The following is a 16669-nucleotide window of genomic DNA, read 5'->3' as shown; positions in this document are numbered from 1 at the left end:
CGGGGTCCAGGGGACTCCCAGGAGGGGACCCAGGGCAAAGGTTTTGTGAGGCTGCTCGGTGCGCCAGGGACCAGGAGCCCCCGGCGGCCCGAGACCCGGGGCGCCAGCACAGAGCTCTGGAGGCCTCGGGGCCCTTGGGCTCTCCGGGCAGTGACATGGGAGCCTTTAGAGGGTCCTGAGCAGAAGCATTAGGTTGTTTGAGGTGTGCAGACAAGGCTCTTGCAGTCAGCAGCCGGGGCTCGCGGGGGGCTCAGCGGTTGAGCACCTGCCTTCGGCCCAGGGCGTGACCCTGGAGCCCCGGGATGAGCCCCACGTCGGGCCCCTGCAGGAGCCTGCCTCTCCCTCCGCCCACATCTCTGCCTCTCTCTCTGTGTCTCGCAAGAATAGATAAATAAAATCTTAAAAAAAAAAAAAAAAAGTCAGCAGCCATCTGAGGTTTGCACGTAGCACCTCTGGACGAGGGGCTACCATGATTCCGGCCCTAAAAGCAGGGAAGCTTCCCCTAGAGAAGCCGAGTCACCTCTTGGCCAGCCGGTGAGAACAGGAGCTGAAATGTAAGACCCAGCAAGACGGGCTGAGCTTTTTTTTTTTTTTTTAATTTATTTATTTACTTATGACAGACACAGAGAGAGAAGAGAGAGAGAGAGGGAGGCAGAGACACGGGAGGAGGGAGAAGCAGGCTCCATGCACCGGGAGCCCGACGCGGGACTCCATCCCAGGTCCCCAGGATCGCGCCCTGGGCCAAGGGCAGGCGCTAAACCGCTGCGCCACCCAGGGATCCCCCGAGTCGAGCTTTTTATCGCTGCTCCTGCCTCTCCGCTGCCGAGGAGCGCAGCCTGGGTGAGAAGCTTGGCCTTCCCGCCTGGCCGCGGGTGCCTCGGTCCCCTCCTCGGTCCTCCCCTCGCCTGCCCAGAGCCTTCTGACCTCCCGGGGAGGTACTTCACTCTGCAGTCATCCTTCCCCCTACTCGCCTGGACGCCCACCTCTCGGGGCTCCCTAGGGGATGCTAATGCCTCTGGGTTAAGGATCTTATCTCAATTTATTGGGAGACCTCCAGGGATCCAGAGATCCAGTTCCATACTCCTGCACATTTATTTAATTAAAAACCAGTCCAAATGCTGAGGCTTGGGAAATTGCCGGCCTGCTAATACAAATCTATAAATCCCACTTCCTGCTGCTTCCAGGCTGACTGTAAATACCCTGAAAATGCAGCTTCACTGGAAATGTTTTGACCATTCTGCTTCTGGCTCCACGGGTAGCGATAAATAAAAATGAAAAGTGGTGGGAGAAGAACTGGATTAAATTTATTTAAAGCTTAGCATGGCTCGGCTCAGGGAGAGTGGGTAAGAACTTCTGGCTTGTTCCTGTCATGTCTAACCTGATCCTTTCATTACTAAACCCGGGCCCTCTGGGTCTGGATAACCACGTCTTGCCTCTGTGATGACTCACCTTCAGCCTCTAGGTGATGGGCACAGATGAGTCACCGTCATTTCAGGAGCAACAGTTGATGGAAAGAACCTCAGTGTTGGTATCTAACCAGGGCAGTTCTATATTCCCAGACCAAAGCAAGCCCTGAGCCCTGAAGAGGACTGCCCAGGAGGTACCCACAGGGCAAGGGAACGGGATATCTGAGACGGAGGGTATTCCTGGGAAACTGGAGGGATAGCTGTACTACGTCATGGGAAATTGAAGTCGGGGCCTTCGGGCTGCCTGAATTCTCTAGAAGGGTGGGTTACCATTTAAGGATGGATACGTTTCCTAAAGGACACATTCCTTTCCTGCTGGTAACGGTTGTAGTGATCCAAAGTGAGGAGTACGGTGCAGCAAACCGCGCCAAGATGCTGCAATCCGAAGGCCTGACCTGAGCTCCCTGGGAAATCCCTGGGAGATTCATTTGTGAAGTCAGCTCTGAGAGAGGCAGACTCTCAGAGCTGTTGGGGATGCTGCCTGGATTCACGTGGGGCAAGGTGACCAGCTGGTCTACTCTGCAGCCCCAGGGAGGCCCCCCAAGGAGGGGCAAATGAGGCATAGCTGGGAGCTCCTCACCCTGCGGCCTACCCCTGAACATTGCCATCTCCTTCAGGCACGATGACCAGCTCCCACCCAGCCCCACACGGACCTAGGGCTTCCTTTTATGACCGTTCAGAGGCTCCGGGCTGCTCGGTGATGACAAAGCCCCACTGCTCTTAGGTCAGCGGGTAAGGCCCCACCCTGTGCACTGCGGAGCTGCATTCTAGTTGCCTCGCGTGGACTCCCAGGGCTCACCACTGCGATGATTTCCCTCACTCCGCTGACACTGCACACGCCCCACAGGCCGTATCCACACCTGCACCCACAGCTTTCCAACGAACAGAACGAAACCAACCGGGTGGCTCTTTTCTAGGGTGGCAAGTACGGCTTGACCACCGCAAAAGGTAGAAATATTTTGTTGACTTCTTGTTTTCCCTTGAATTCAGCTCTCTTTAAGCAGAATTATTTTATTGTTTTCCTGGGAGTGTTAATGGCAAAGGAAGTAACTCTCTCCAGGTCATTTAGAATGCGCCCCCCAGGATCACACCCCAGGCTGCAAGAGGCACTAAATCGCTGCACCACTGGGGCTGCCCAATAGATAACTTTATAAACACAATCTGCATTGAACCCTTTGCCATGGATCTGGGGCACCTTTCTGCTGGATTTACAGTGTCATTGCAGGGAAGGAAACTACTTGCCATATTTTGTACACGTAGGCAGACTGCAACCTTTAAGGCAGGAGCCATTACAATTAGCTCCTGGTAATTAATTATGCCTATTTAAGCACAGGAGCAGAGCCGGTGGGCTTGGAGCACCACCCCAGCAGCCCACAGAGGGTTGGGTGCCACAATAGGCCCATTGTTCTGCCCATTGTTGCCTTTGGCTCCCCCTTGGCAGTGGTACTTAATTGCCTCCCGACTGAGTAGGTAGGTCTGAACCTGTTTACTGAGCCTGCCTGGCAAGGCTGTAACCAAATGTCCCCAGGCCTCCCCAGCCTGTGGGGGCCAATTAGATCATATTTTCACTCAAATTTTGCTAGCGGTTTGCTCCCCATGCTCACTCTTCATGCTTCCCCTTTCTCAAAGTCTCTCTACTTATTTGGGGTAAGTCCGTAGGATGCATCAAGTGTGCTCAGAAAAATTTCGCAGCTCTTGGGGGTAATGGTTTGTTGATCGTTTGAAACCACCACTCTGCTGGTGCCTGGGGTGCAAGCACATCTGCACAGAGCCCCAGGCTCTGACTCAGCCCCACCCGGCGCAAGGCGCTGAGCTGCTGCCTCTGAGCCTCTGGGTACTGAGGCCGTGCAGAACTCTCCAGTGGCCTGGGATGCATCATGCCCTGGGACTTGCGCGCTGCCGAGAGTGAAGCACTGCGGGGTCCTCACGAAAATATTCCTATGACACGGCTCCCATCCGGGACCTGTCCAGTGCCCCAGAGCTGCGCCCCAGCCCTTGCCCCATGTGCAGAGCTCCCCAGAGCCCTGAGATCCTGAGCTCCTCATGCTGCGGGCACACCGCATTCCTTGCAGAGAAAGGGCAACACCCTCACCTCCCCCCGCCCCCCAATCCTGGACCATTTTGTATACACTGAGCTGCTCTGCTTGCGCTCAAAGATCCAAAATTCTTTCCTGCAAACAGCGCCCTAGCTTCTGGCTCTCGCCTGGCCCCCTAAGGCCTCATGCCCTGCTAGGCCTCCCTTCGTCATCCTGCACAGCGCCCTCTCATTATGCCCTCAGCATCCATCCCCATTCATTCAACTCTTCCTTGCACCTTTAGCTGAAAAACAAGATGATGAGGATCAACCAGGCAAAGAACCATTTGGAAACTATTGGTGGTGGGTCCTGGTCTCGAGTGGCTGATCTCTGCTTGGGCTTAGCTGGTTCTGCTACAAGGAAAGCACTGAGCCCAACATGCATATTCCTTTTTCCGACATTAAACAGAAAGCAACTTGCAGCTTCTTGGCAGCAAGATCCTTTGATTCCTTTTCCTTAATTTCCTCAGAGTTTCCCATGAGGATCATATTCGATAATGTGGTGAAAGTTATACTTAGATAGAAACTGGCCATGTCATTGTAATACAAGGTTAAGACCTTGCATACTGTAGATGCTCAATAGATACCATTACTGAGTGGCTATTGGCCATGACATTTATTATTTATCTGATCATCCACTCAAAATATACTTAGAAGCACCTAACTCTTTGGCAGGATCTGTCCTAGACACTGGAGACACAGGGTGCGTAAGAGAGAGAGAGCATAGCGGAGAAAGATACATGCTAAATAAATTAACTAAAAATAATAAGTAAGAAAAGATCAGACCGTGATGAGTGCTCTGCAGGGAACTGATTGGGGCAATATGGTAGGGTGACACCATGGCTCCTTTGGAGAGGGACACCAAGGAAGGCCTCCCTGATGGGGTGACTGCAAGTTGAGATTAGAACAAAGAAGACACGACCCACGTGAAGATCAACAGAGAGAGGGTTCCAGGCAGAGCAGCAGTACGGGCAAGCAGGTGGAGCGTGCTCTGGGAGCCTTGGTGATGGGAAGTGTACAGGATGTCCAGGAAAGGGGAAGACGCTGCCAGGAGAGGTGAGCCAGTCGCCATGAGAGAGACCTAGGTCGGGGAGGGCTCCCCAAGGCAGGAGAGACATTTGGTTTTTGCTCTCAGCAGATGGGAAGCAATTAGAGTTTGAAATAGGGGAGGCTCATAACCCGATGTATGTTCTAAAAAGAGACTCTAGGCTGCTGTGGGAGGAAGGAACTTTAGAGGAGCAAGAGGTAGCAGGGTGATCAGACAGGAGTGTGATATGGCAGGACAGATGGCAGAGGATGGGACCAGGTGACTGTGTCAGACCCCGGGAGCACGGACAGATTCAGGATTTGGGGGAGCAAAGCTGACAGGACTTGCCAGTTGGCTGTGTAGAAGGAGGAAAAGATGGGACTCCAGAAGGTCTCCTCAACTGGCAAGGGAGGAGACCAAACCCCTCACCAGCTTGGGATGTGGGTGGCCTCAACTAGGGTGGTGGTCGAGTATCTGGAGGGTCGCTTATTCTAGGTTTGAGAGGGGAAAGGGGCCTGAGCATCTCCCTCTCTCTCTCTTCCTTCCTCTTGCTCCTCGTCAACCCCCTCCGCATATGTACAGGTACAGGAGAAACATGGAGAAAGTCTACTAGAGGAATCCATTGGTTCCAGATTTTTTTAAAAAGCAGTTTTTGGAAAGCAAACCATAACCAATTCCACAAGCTAGAGTCAAATAACTTAAAAATAGCCCAAGGCAGGTAGAGTGCACTGAAGGAGCCACTAGTTCTGTTTGCCCGATAAAATATCCATGGCAGCAGGAGGGAGAGTTCAGGAGCTGGGCTGGGCATGGGGACTTGTGATAACAGTCTTCACGCTGGAATTCAATTTGTTTTACTTAAAGGTAAACTCGAGTGCCTCCTCTCAGAAAGACCGCCAGCCCAGTCTATCCTCCAAGGACCTGAAAACCTAGACCCGGAAGGAACATTCTGCTCTGCCAACATTCACTGTGTCCCAGTGTGTTCCGACTGCACAAACCCATCTCTCTGAAAATAGGAAAAACTTCACAAAAGGGCAAATATATGAAATAAAGATCCTGGGGGAGCTCAAGGAAATTCTAGATCTCTCAGTTTTATCCCTGTACTTGCTTTTTAATTAAAGACAATAACTGCTTCTTATAGGTTCTTACTGGCAAATAAAAATGCTGATGTCACGCAAGCCTATGATATGATAATCTTTCCCAGAACAGGGAGTCTCCAGGACTAGATAATCATGGGAACTTTTTCCCCCAATGTCTGCAACTTTCTCCTAATTCTGTCTTAGTCACACGTGGTTACTCATTACCTGGAAGGGCATTAAGAGTTTATTCATGGCCACCGAACATTTCATGCTGCTTTTTATACCAGGAAAAATGCAGATGACTGAGTCATTGCTTTCAATTAGTTTTTCAATTTCACCTGGAGCAAAGTTTTTCTGTACCCATATCAGTTTTATTGCTTTCCATGTTACTCTGATCACATACTTTGTGAGATAATTCAGTCTTTTGCTTGAGGACATTAATAATATGTATTGTAAGTGGGAAGTAGCATTATCAAAGTACTCTTAAAAGGATCTAAAAACGGAAATACAGCAAGATATAGTAACTCACATTCAAGGTCTAAAGAGATCTAGCGGAGAGGAAAAGAGAATGAGACAATAAGGAACCTTGAAATCATGACAGAGTTTTGTTATCTCTGGAAGAGCTACTCTAAGATGATTTTCAAATCTAAAGCTTATTTAATTCAACAGAAATTACACACCTCTTATAGGCCCATCCCCACTGTACAGAAAAAGAACATTTAAGCAGCTGGTAAATAAAATGTGTTAAATACTGCTCGGGTGGAGAACACTAGATACAAGGACCCTGTCTTCCAGGAAACTTCACCTAATTGGGTAAAAATACACACAGGAAGTACATTCATGTTCAAGTTCAACAAAACGTGGTGGTGCGTGAGGTGGGCTAAAAGGAGAGATGTGGATGGTGCTTGGAAGTCAAAGATATGGAAACGATGCAGCCTAGACTCGTCAGGATCCTGACCTCAGCTAAATGATCTTTAAAGGACAAACATGATTGGATGGGACATACTAGGACAAGGCACTCCGGGCAGTGGGAACAGTGTTTACAAAGGTACCATGCTGGGAAGGATTAGGGTATGTGTGCAAGAGGGGGTGTCCACGGCGGGAGGTGGTTTGGCAGAGACACATTGAAAATAACGTATGCTGACAAATTGTGTCACTTGCTGTGATGGAAAGAGCATCCATCGGGCAGCAACAATGCCTCAGTTCACACGAAGTCTATGTGCACTTGTGCGGGAACCTGGTGGCAAATAAGCTCTCTTATCCGTATTTGCATGAGTCACGCTGGAGCTAGGAAAATTGATGATAAAGCATTCATTAAAGAAGTGGGGGGCACTTGGGTGGCTCAGTGGTTGAACATCTGCCTTCAGCGTAGGGCGTGGTCCCGGGGTCCTGGGATCAAGTCCCACATCAGGCTCACTGCAGGGAGCCTGCTTCTCCCTCTGTCTAGGTCTCTGGCTCTCTCTGTGTCTCTCATGAATAAATAAATAAAATCTTTAAAAAATAATAAAATAAAAAAGTGGTAATGCAATGCCTAGGAAACAGGGCGAATTGGGATGGACTGTACTGAAGTTATTTAGGGTAAGAAGGGGTGGAATCACCCACCGGTAACAAATTTACCTTCCAGTCCTATGCATTCATTTCCACCCATTGAAGAAGAAGTGATCAGTGCTTCATTTCTTGAATTAAAAAATAATCTCAGTATACAGGGGATTCCTTTGGTTTAGGGGGTTCAGTGGACTTAAAACCAGAATGATAACTTTAGAGACTATCCAATTCTAAATTTACCAGGACCATTCATTTGCCTCATTTGTGATCCTGGATATAATTATAAATCCAGTTTCTTCATCTCTAAAATGCTTACAAACTGTCTCTGTCTCAAAAAGCAAGAGGTAAGACTCATTCTCCCTTGCTCGCTCTGTAAGTGGAATAACACCGTAAATATGACCCAACTGTCTTCAAAACCAGAGTTGGCTCTGCCGCTTGCTCCCTGTGTGAATTTGCACAAGATATTTAATTTCTAGAAGCTTCAATTTTTTCCTTTTAAAATTTGCATAATACTACTACCGGATAGAGATATTATGAAGATTAAGACGCCATGTACAAAGTTTCTAACACAGAGGCTAGCATTCCAGAAACTGTAGCTATTGTTCTTTTCGTTAAACCTGCATATTTATTTTGTTTGTGAAATATTTTCATCAATTTTACAAAAACCTTTGAAGGTAAGTACAGTTATTACCAGGTTTAGAGATGAGAAAACTGAGGCTAAAAAATACGAAGTCCAGGGCCATACAACAGCAGAAGACCAGTAGCAATACCATTTCAATGGTATTTGCCCTCTGCTCTAGTTACCTTTTTTCAGTGGGACACACAAACAAAAAGAAAACAAGTTGTACTTGTATTTCATATGATGCATAATGAGCCCTCAATCCATATGGTTCCTTTTTGAATGCTACGCAGCCAGCAATAGCTCCAGGCAACACTGGGAAGTTGGTTCTCTAGCTCTGTGATGTCCCCTATGGGAGCCACGACCACATGGGGCTGTTGAGTCTTTGGAATGTGGCTAAAATGAATGGCGAGGAACCACACGCATATAATACACACTGGATTTCAGAGACTTAGTGTGGAAAATATGTAAAATATCTCATTAATAGTCTTCAAATTGATTACATGATGCAATGAAGATCTTTGGGGTATATTTGGTTACAGATTTCACCTATTTCTTTTTACTTCTTTCCAATGTGGCTGCTAAAAATTTTTTAGTCGCAAAAGTGGCTCTTATTTATCACTTGCATGATGTTCCTGTTGCACAGAACCCCTTCTCTCCCTAACCTTCTTCCCTTCCACTGGTATTTCCTGGCCTCTCGGCCCTCATTCCTCATCACTAGGACCCTGAGATCCTTCTCTCTGGAGAACAGTGATCTATCTGCTCCCCTACTTCATGCCAGGGCGTTGAGGATCTCTCTCTCTCTCTCTCTCTGTCTGCAGAAAATCTACTTTCAGAAAAGGTCCTGAAAGTGGAAGTTAATGCATCTGGGGTTGGGAGAGATATTAGGGCAAGAATCATAACTTCAAGTGCTGAGGGATCAGAAGAATAGCACAGAGGAGACCAGGCGTAGGTAGCAATAGGGAGTGGTGGGGAATGTGGCCAAGTGAAGCTCATTGCCTGATCTAAGGAGGACGGTCCCACTCAGCGCAGGGTGATTATTGCCATGTTTGGGTTTGAGCCCAGTCCAGATCTTTTGATTTTTCAAGAACAATCAGAAATCTACATTCTTACATAATGTCTTCTGATTTTTAATAATATAAAAACTTTTAACAATTATTGTAAAGGGCCTATAAAATCCTGCCTTAGGGCTCTATTTGGCCCACTTGGCCTCATTTTCTACCATTTTATTTACCTATAGATAAGGGCCACCTGGTGAGATGTGTGGCAAACTGGACAAGTAGTGCTTATAACATGGCCTTTGTGTTTTGGCATTTCCAGAGCTAGAAGAGTCCTTTCCCTTTATAGGTAAGACCCTGAGGTCCGGGGAGGACAAGTAGCCTACTCACAGTCACACTGTCACTCAGGATAATAATGCCAGGTTCCCAATTCTCTGTCCACTGATCCTTCAAAACAACAGACACTGTCTTCTGTCTGCCCCCAGGTTTGCCTCTGATACAGAATCTTGATGAGCTAAAACCCCACTGTCAGGTGTGTAAGCGAGTCTTCGAGCAGAGTGTTGTGCCCATACTGGTCGCTGTTGATAGGGGAAGAGCACCAACGGTTAATATGCCCTGTGAGTCTCTGCCACAGGTCTTAGCTTTTATGCTCCGAGGATACACACTAATCATTTACCCAGAGTGAATTGAAATCCCCGAACGACCCAGGCGGAGAAAAATAATGATAATGCTGAATACTCCTGCTATTTATGAGCAAGCATACATTCTAGACACCTGAGTCAGGCCCCGCAGGGAGAAAAGTTCTTTATTCTGCAGTTGGCGTAGAAAGATTTCCATCAGGGTCACACTTGAAATGCATGAGCCCTCTTCCCAATTTTAAAGTGTGAATAACCTAAGTTGGCCGGTAGAAAAAAATGCAGGTATGAACTCAGCATTCACTCAACCCAGCATTTGTTCTTTCTGGCCTCTCCTTTTGCAAATATGTTTTATACCACTTAAGACTTAAAGTGCCTGTTTATATTATTAATAATGGTTCAAAACAAAGGTCAGATTCTGAATAATCTCAACTCTTGCTTAAAACCTGGGACTTTCTTGGGTGAGGTAAGAGGACCAAGCTTTTCCAAATTACCCAGATTATGATAACATTGCAGAGTTAACTTTTCGGTAATTTATAATACCATGGCTTCTAGGGCTTTCGAGTCTTAAGAGCAATTTCATCTCTACTCTGATATTTGTTCCTGTCAACGGTCTAATGAAATTGGAAGAACAGATTTATTGTCCATCTTTTAGAGATGAGGAAACAGAGTCCTAGGGGACTGACTCCATGACTCAGCTAGATAATGACAGGACCAAGTGTCTCTTGAGCCTCATATACATTACTTTCTGTTATAACTGAAGCAATGAGGATCTGAGAATCCTCTAGCTCCATTTCCAAGAAGAGTGAAACCCCATCACAACACGGTGTGTACTACTTTGCCTTGGATATTCTTTGGGCAAAAAGGAGGTTTAAACCTTCATATTCACAGTGATCCTATCCCCTAAGTCAGAAAGATAATCTACAACATTAATTAAAAAACAAACAAATAAGTGAGAACAAGCAAACAGATAATTCCAAGAGTATTGAATTTGCCACAGTTGCTGATACCCTGTAATGGCATGGAAACATTTCTCCTTTCTTTATGGGTATCTAGAAAAGAGACCACATCTTTCCAAACAGGTGGTCTTGACAGGCTCTTTTTCCTGTGACTCCTTTTCTATTTTAAGGAAAATATATAGAGAGAAGGCGGGGTTGATAAAGGGGTACATAGCCAGCAAAAGGGAAGGCAAAATGGCAAAGACCAAAGAAAAGTTGGGAGAGGGGAGGAGTGGGGGATATAGGTACAGGCCACAGGCAGGACCCCAAAAGTGAGGTCACCAGATTGAAATCCAGACTTTCAGCTTCCCCGGGGAATTCAAAGATCCTTTTCAACATCTTCAAATGCTTTTCTCAAGCATGGTCACCTAAAGCACGTAACAGCACCCTTTCTCACTCAACTTATATTTTGTTGTTTGATGCTAGCCATCCAACAGTATTCTTTCCTACAGGTTTTCATCTTGAAATTATGGTGTCAATTGCATTATTCTTAAGTAGCCCAGCCTGGGAAGCTCTCCGCTCTATCATGCAGGTTCTATAAGACAGTGTGTTCCAAGTTCCATCAACTAAATTAAAAATGAGCTGCACGAATGCAGCCTGTCTGTCAGGTGGGAGTGGTCTAGAAGTACAATGACACTGCGGGGGTTAAGTTGCGGATGGAGGTTATACATCTCAGAATTGCTTCAAGAAATTGGGAAAGACAACTAGTACACAGTGTTTTACCAAATTCACTCATCACTGCACCTCAGGGCCTAGCTTGGTACTGGCCACTGGGAGTTTCTGGGTAAATATGTGTCCAAAGGAGTCCCCACATCCTCATGGGGACTAACATACACCTTGTTTAGCATATGCTTTTGTATTTTTAACAAATCAAGGAATAAAATAATTATTTTCAGATTACCACATGGCCCACGATAAAGTGCTTTGCTGCTTTAGAAAAATAGATGTGCCAAATCCTCTGCACTAAGTTATTGGACTGGTCCCAAACCCTGTGATAGCTCTCACACAAGCAAGGGGTCTTTATTCGTTCCAAAAGTCTCTATGAAACCCCCCCTGGTGCCAAGCTCTATCATAGGCCCTGCAGGGGCAAAGAGCTGATGTCATGAAGATAAGGAGAGAGACAGTGTACAATATTTCAAAAGTCAAACAACATTTCATTAGTTAAAAGTGTTAAGGAATGAAAACAAAGCAGAGAAGGCAACTAGGAATTGTCAAGAAGGTGGAGTGGCTACAGGAGCCCTCAGTGGGAGGGGGCATTGGAGTGAAGACCCGAAGGCTCTGAAAGGGAGCATTTAAGGCAGAAAGAGCGAGTGCTCAGGGCCTGAGGCCGAAGCATCTCTGACGTGGTCAAGGAGGCTGGAGGAGGCCAATGAGGCCGGCAGACTGAGGGGGGAATGGTGGTTAATACAGCCCAGGAGGTGACATTTAATACGGGTCTTATGTGGAGAGAAAGAAGGAAGGCGTCTCTTCCAACTCTGATACTGTCCTCCCCACAGGTAGGGATCACCGTTCAGCTTTCCTCACCTCCATGCAGACCAGCCATCTGGAAAATATCATCTCCCCCACCCCACCCCGCCCAATCCCAAGGATGGTCATCCCTTTGGCTCGGAATTCACTTTTTCTGACTGGTTGTGCACAACATAGGCATGCATTTGCTTCATCCACTCTGCTCCACTTCCATCCCCCTCACCCCAGCCTGAGAGCCCCCGTCTCTCCTCCAGGCCACTGGAGAAGCCTGGAGTGTAACCGTCCTGCACACCTGGCCCAGCCACCTCCCTGATACCAAGAGCTCTGAGGGGCCCCTGGGGTCTCTGGGCACGGCAAGAGAAAGGAGGCGATGGTTGGGGCTCTGGATCCTCATTCCCACTTCGGCCAGCCCGTCCCCTGTTTATCAGAATTAAATATGCTGCCTCCATGGAAGGTTTCTTCGTGTTCCTCAAACTGGAAAACCACTGACCTAAAACGAGAGCCCCCACCATGTGGTTCTGTCGCTCTCTTGCTCCCAAACCTTCAACCCTATGCAGCCACTAAAAAAAGCCCAAGCTCCCACTATCCCTGGAAAAAGTGCAAAGTTCTTACGGGGGCCAGAGGCCCAGCCCAGCCTGGGATCTCCCTGCCTCCTCTGCTCATCACGCCGTCACTCCAGCCAGTCCCAAGGCTTCCCTGGGACCTTCCACGCACACCACCCACCCCTCAGACTCCTGTGTCGACTGTTTCCTCTGCTGGAGACATAAATCTGCTACGAATTCCCCTGGCTGACCCCGCATCTCATTCAAGACTTCAGTCAGGTGCCTGGTCAAATGTCATCTCCTTCTAGCCACCCTTGGCCACCTCCTCTAAAAATAGCACTGCACTCACTCTGCTTCCTCATGCTGCTTTATTCTGCTTTGTAGCATCTCTCGCTGCCTTCCCGGGCGTCTGGCCAATACTCTCCAGCCCGAACCCATGCCTCTCCCTGCCCCGTCCCCACGTCCCTACCCAAATGTGCTCTTCACCTGCCCCCAGCCAGTGACGATTCATTTCTGTTGGAGGGCCCCTCGTATCTGAAATGCCCTTCCTGTCATCTTCACCTGACATAACATGCAGTTTTCAAGACCCAGTTCTTCAAAAACACACCCTTTGGAGGCCTTTCCCCAGCACCCTGCCCGGCACGTGTCTCCCTCCGTGGCCCCTGGGGCTCTTGGTCCTGGTGCTCCCAGAGCACCGCTCTCCCTGCCTGGCTGCTCCCACCTGTGAGCATGCTGGAGCTCCTGGGCACCCGGGACGGTGCGTGTGGGGGGGATAGCAGGTGCTCAATAAAAAGGAGAGTTCAGAGCTGCGAGAAAGGACGCCTTCTTGTCGTCCTTACTTTTATTCTGACTCGGATGGAACTATGATCTGCTTTGTCTCTGGGTGCTGCTAACTCCCAGCAATGTAACCGTCACCTTTCCCAGGAGCTTCCGCTGAGTTCTTCCCAGCCTGGCTTTTTCTGGGGCTTCTATTCTCCACCCCCAGCTCATCTCGTACGTCCCTGCCTTCAATGCTCATAGCTAGAGAGGCTCGTTGACTTGTATCCAAGTTATTTTTTCCCGAACCTAGGCCTCCACTTTCCAAAGTGTGACACCAGTTCTGGGAGGGACTGTGCAGGGGAGGACTTCTGCCTGGAGCACGGTCAGCGTGTGAAATGATCTGGGAAGTCCCACAGTAATAACACCCGGTTAGCATCATTAAAGCCAAAGAATCACATATTTCTTTAACTCCTGACCTGTATTTTTCCACAAAGCACCCGTGAATACTCTGAAAAATTATGATCCTGCAGCACATAATTGTGCCATGTTGTCCTGGACGACACAGATACGCGAGAAGATTTGTGAGATAAATTGAGAAATAAACTGTTGAGGGTGTTGCAGCTCCTGCACATACAGAGGTGGAGCAATAATGAGTAGCCTGACAGCATCGAATAATAGCAGTCAACCTATGTCTATGCTTCTTGCGTACCTGGCACTGCTCTAGAATAATCCTCACAAAAACTCCTAGGAGGTAAGTGCAATTGCTATCAGTCCCAGTTTACAGGTGGGGAAAGAACACAGAGAGGTTTAAAGAGACACTAAATCCACACGGCTGTTAAGTGGAGGATGAGGGCTCCAATCCCAGGGATCTGTCCCCAGGCCCTGCCCTGAGTCACCCCACTCTAGTGAGGCACACGGGCCTCCCTGTAAGGCGGGTTTATATGAAACTTTTCTAAGAGCCGGCAAGCTGTACTCATTTCGCACCCACTATGCATCCAGTACTTTCTGTACCTTGTGTCTTATTTAAAGTTCTCCGTATCCTTATGGAGCAGGAATTACGATCAACATCCCCTGTCACTCCTTCAGTGAGTGATTCACCTCTCCACCACCTTCCACTCACGATGGTGCTCAAAAATGGCACCAGGACCTAATGCGCCCCCCAACCACTTGTTAAGTCTTCCTTATGGGCTACTCCTTTACAGCCATTCCTTCCAGAAGCCTGGGGCTGGAGGAAAAGGCGTCTCCTGGGAATGGGTGGCAAGCTTGGATCCAAATATCCAAAACAGCCTGGGATATTTGGAGAAAAGGCAACAGCATCCGCCAAGGGCGCACATGCATCCAGGTAGCTTTTCTTTCCTTCCACTAACAAGCCTGTCAGGCCGGAAATAAGAGAATAAAAGGGTCGTTCAGCCGTTACAGGTGAGAAGTGTGGCTAACCAAAGACTCGGCGAGAAAGAGGGGAAGGCTTGATGGCTGGCTCGTGTGCACCCTGAGAAAGGGCCCAGGAACACCGAGGCAGGTGTTTCCCAAAGCTTCGGGAGGCGGCCTCCTCCGCCGCAGGTCACAGGGAGCACATGCTAACGGGGTGCAGGACAAGGTGCAGCGAGCACCCTCTTTCTCTCTCCAAAGGGTGATGATGGCAGAGCCAGATTAATCAGGCCAAGCCGAAGGGGAAAGTTCCTGCGGGGCTGTGTCCTCAACACCAAGGCTGCTGGGGGACAACGGACCCCAGGGGGCCACTGCAAAGGGCGACTTGCCAGGAGTGTGACTCGCCGGGGCGTTTGCATCCCTCAGGGGAGTCCCTGCAGAGCCAGTAGAACAGGGACCCCGGGCTGCCCATCGCAGCTCTGGCCGCCACTCTTGGCCGAGGAAGCTTCATCAAAGTCACTCGGGTATTTTTCAGCCAAGGAAGTGGTGACTTAGTAAGACGACTGTGAGCCTGGAAGACTCTACCCCATGTTGCCAGGTGGGCAGCTCTGATGTCCTTGGCTCTGGAGCCCCCACCAACTCCCGAGGAAGCCCCTCTGGGAAAATGGGGTGGGGGGATTCAGTCCCATTTAAGGAGAGATCGCAGCTCTGGATGCCTCTTGGCTAAATTGGGTGAGTCCCAACCACAGCTTCTGGAAGTAAAGGAAACCGGCAGGGCTCGGTGCTGGAGCTCCAGAGAGGAAGCCCAGCTGCTTGCAGCCCCCACAGACGGTGGCCTTCCACACCGAGGGGCAACCTCGAAGTCCTCTGCGCTGTAGATTCCTGTACTGACTAGGACCAGCTAGGGCCAGGTGGCGGTCAAAGGTTTGTTTGTTTGTTTAAGATTTTATTTATTTATTCATGAAAGACAGAGAGAGAGAGAGAGAGAGAGAGAGAGGCAGAGACACAGGCAGAGGGAGGAGCAGGCTCCGTGCAGGAGCCCAATGAGGGACTCGATCCCGGGTCTCCAGGATCAGGCCCTGGGCCAGGGGCAGGTGCTCAACTGCTGAGCCACCCAGGCGGCCCACGGTCAAAGGTTTTAAGGAAATTTTTTTCTTATTCATAAAAGACTCCTCTGTGGGCTCACCCAGGAGTGCCTGCAACCCGAACTGCTCACACGGGCAGAGATGCCTGGTCTGAGCCTTGCCTTCTGGGCCTGCTGCTTCCTCCTCGAGTGACAGGACAGGTGTGGCCCTGTTCTCGCTCAGGGAGGGAGTCCTGGACTGGCAGGGCCTACCCCTGGGCAGGGGGGAGCCGGCCTACAGGAAGGGTAACAAACCTCGAGAGTCTCCTCTCTGAACATTCTGGTTTGTTCCCTTTTTCACGCTGCTTTCTCTTATATTTTTTTCAGCTGAGACTTACCAACGTCAGGATAGCATATTCCTTTAAAAATTAATTTAAAAGGTGCCACTTGGGACACCTGGGTGGCTCAGTGGTTGAGCATCTCCTCTGGCTCAGGTCGTGATCCCGAGTCCTGGGATCAAGTCCCACATGGGGCTCACCTGCAGGGAGCCTGCTTCTCCCTCTGCCTGCATCTCTGCCTCTCTCTGTGTGCCTCTTATGAATGAGTAAAAAAAAAAAAATCTTTAAAATCAAAAAATAAAAGGTGCCACTTTTCAGTCTGCAAAGAGCAAAGCTCTTCTTGTTCACTCCCAGGAGCCAAGTTTCTGGGCCAACGTGTGGACGGGGCAGGGACAGAACCCAAAGTCAGCTTTTCCCTGAAGCTTCTGGGCCGAGGAAAATTCCCCGGGCTCCTGGAAAGGAAGTGAGGTCATGGTGAGGTCATCCCATCACAGCAGAGGTGGGAGGGAGTTCTTGAGAATCCGTCCCTTCCTACCTCAGTGGAAGGAAGCCTTTTTGACCTTCAGGGTGCCTGTACCCAGAAAAACCACCCTGAACATCTCTCTTTCGCCCCCAAGCTTTTGTCTTGTCTCCTCTTTTCTTTTCCTTCTTTCTGTCTCTTTTTTCTTCTTGGCACTGTGAAATCCGGGTGCCC

At 49.0% G+C, this 16669-nt stretch overlaps 1 protein-coding gene and 1 long non-coding RNA gene across 8 annotated transcripts in view; one reads left to right on the top strand and one right to left on the bottom strand.

The window, feature by feature from the left end:
• Positions 1-16669, bottom strand: part of ITGB6 (integrin subunit beta 6) — a 134904-nt gene that overhangs the window by 104715 nt on the left and 13520 nt on the right. The gene's annotated exons all lie outside the window — the stretch shown is intronic.
• On the top strand, positions 1413-5737 carry LOC144304716 (uncharacterized). 2 transcript variants are annotated; one of them, XR_013371698.1, is made up of 3 exons: positions 1413-1600; positions 2084-2414; positions 5429-5737. It is a non-coding gene; the product is annotated as an uncharacterized LOC144304716 (long non-coding RNA). The 2 variants fall into 2 exon arrangements; XR_013371697.1 differs by lacking the exon at positions 1413-1600 and having other exon boundaries at positions 1843-2414.

This window comes from Canis aureus, chromosome 34, assembly GCF_053574225.1.
Source record: "Canis aureus isolate CA01 chromosome 34, VMU_Caureus_v.1.0, whole genome shotgun sequence".
In the NCBI taxonomy this organism is placed as follows: Eukaryota; Metazoa; Chordata; class Mammalia; order Carnivora; family Canidae; genus Canis; species Canis aureus.
This window is presented reverse-complemented; position numbering and strand designations above follow the sequence as displayed.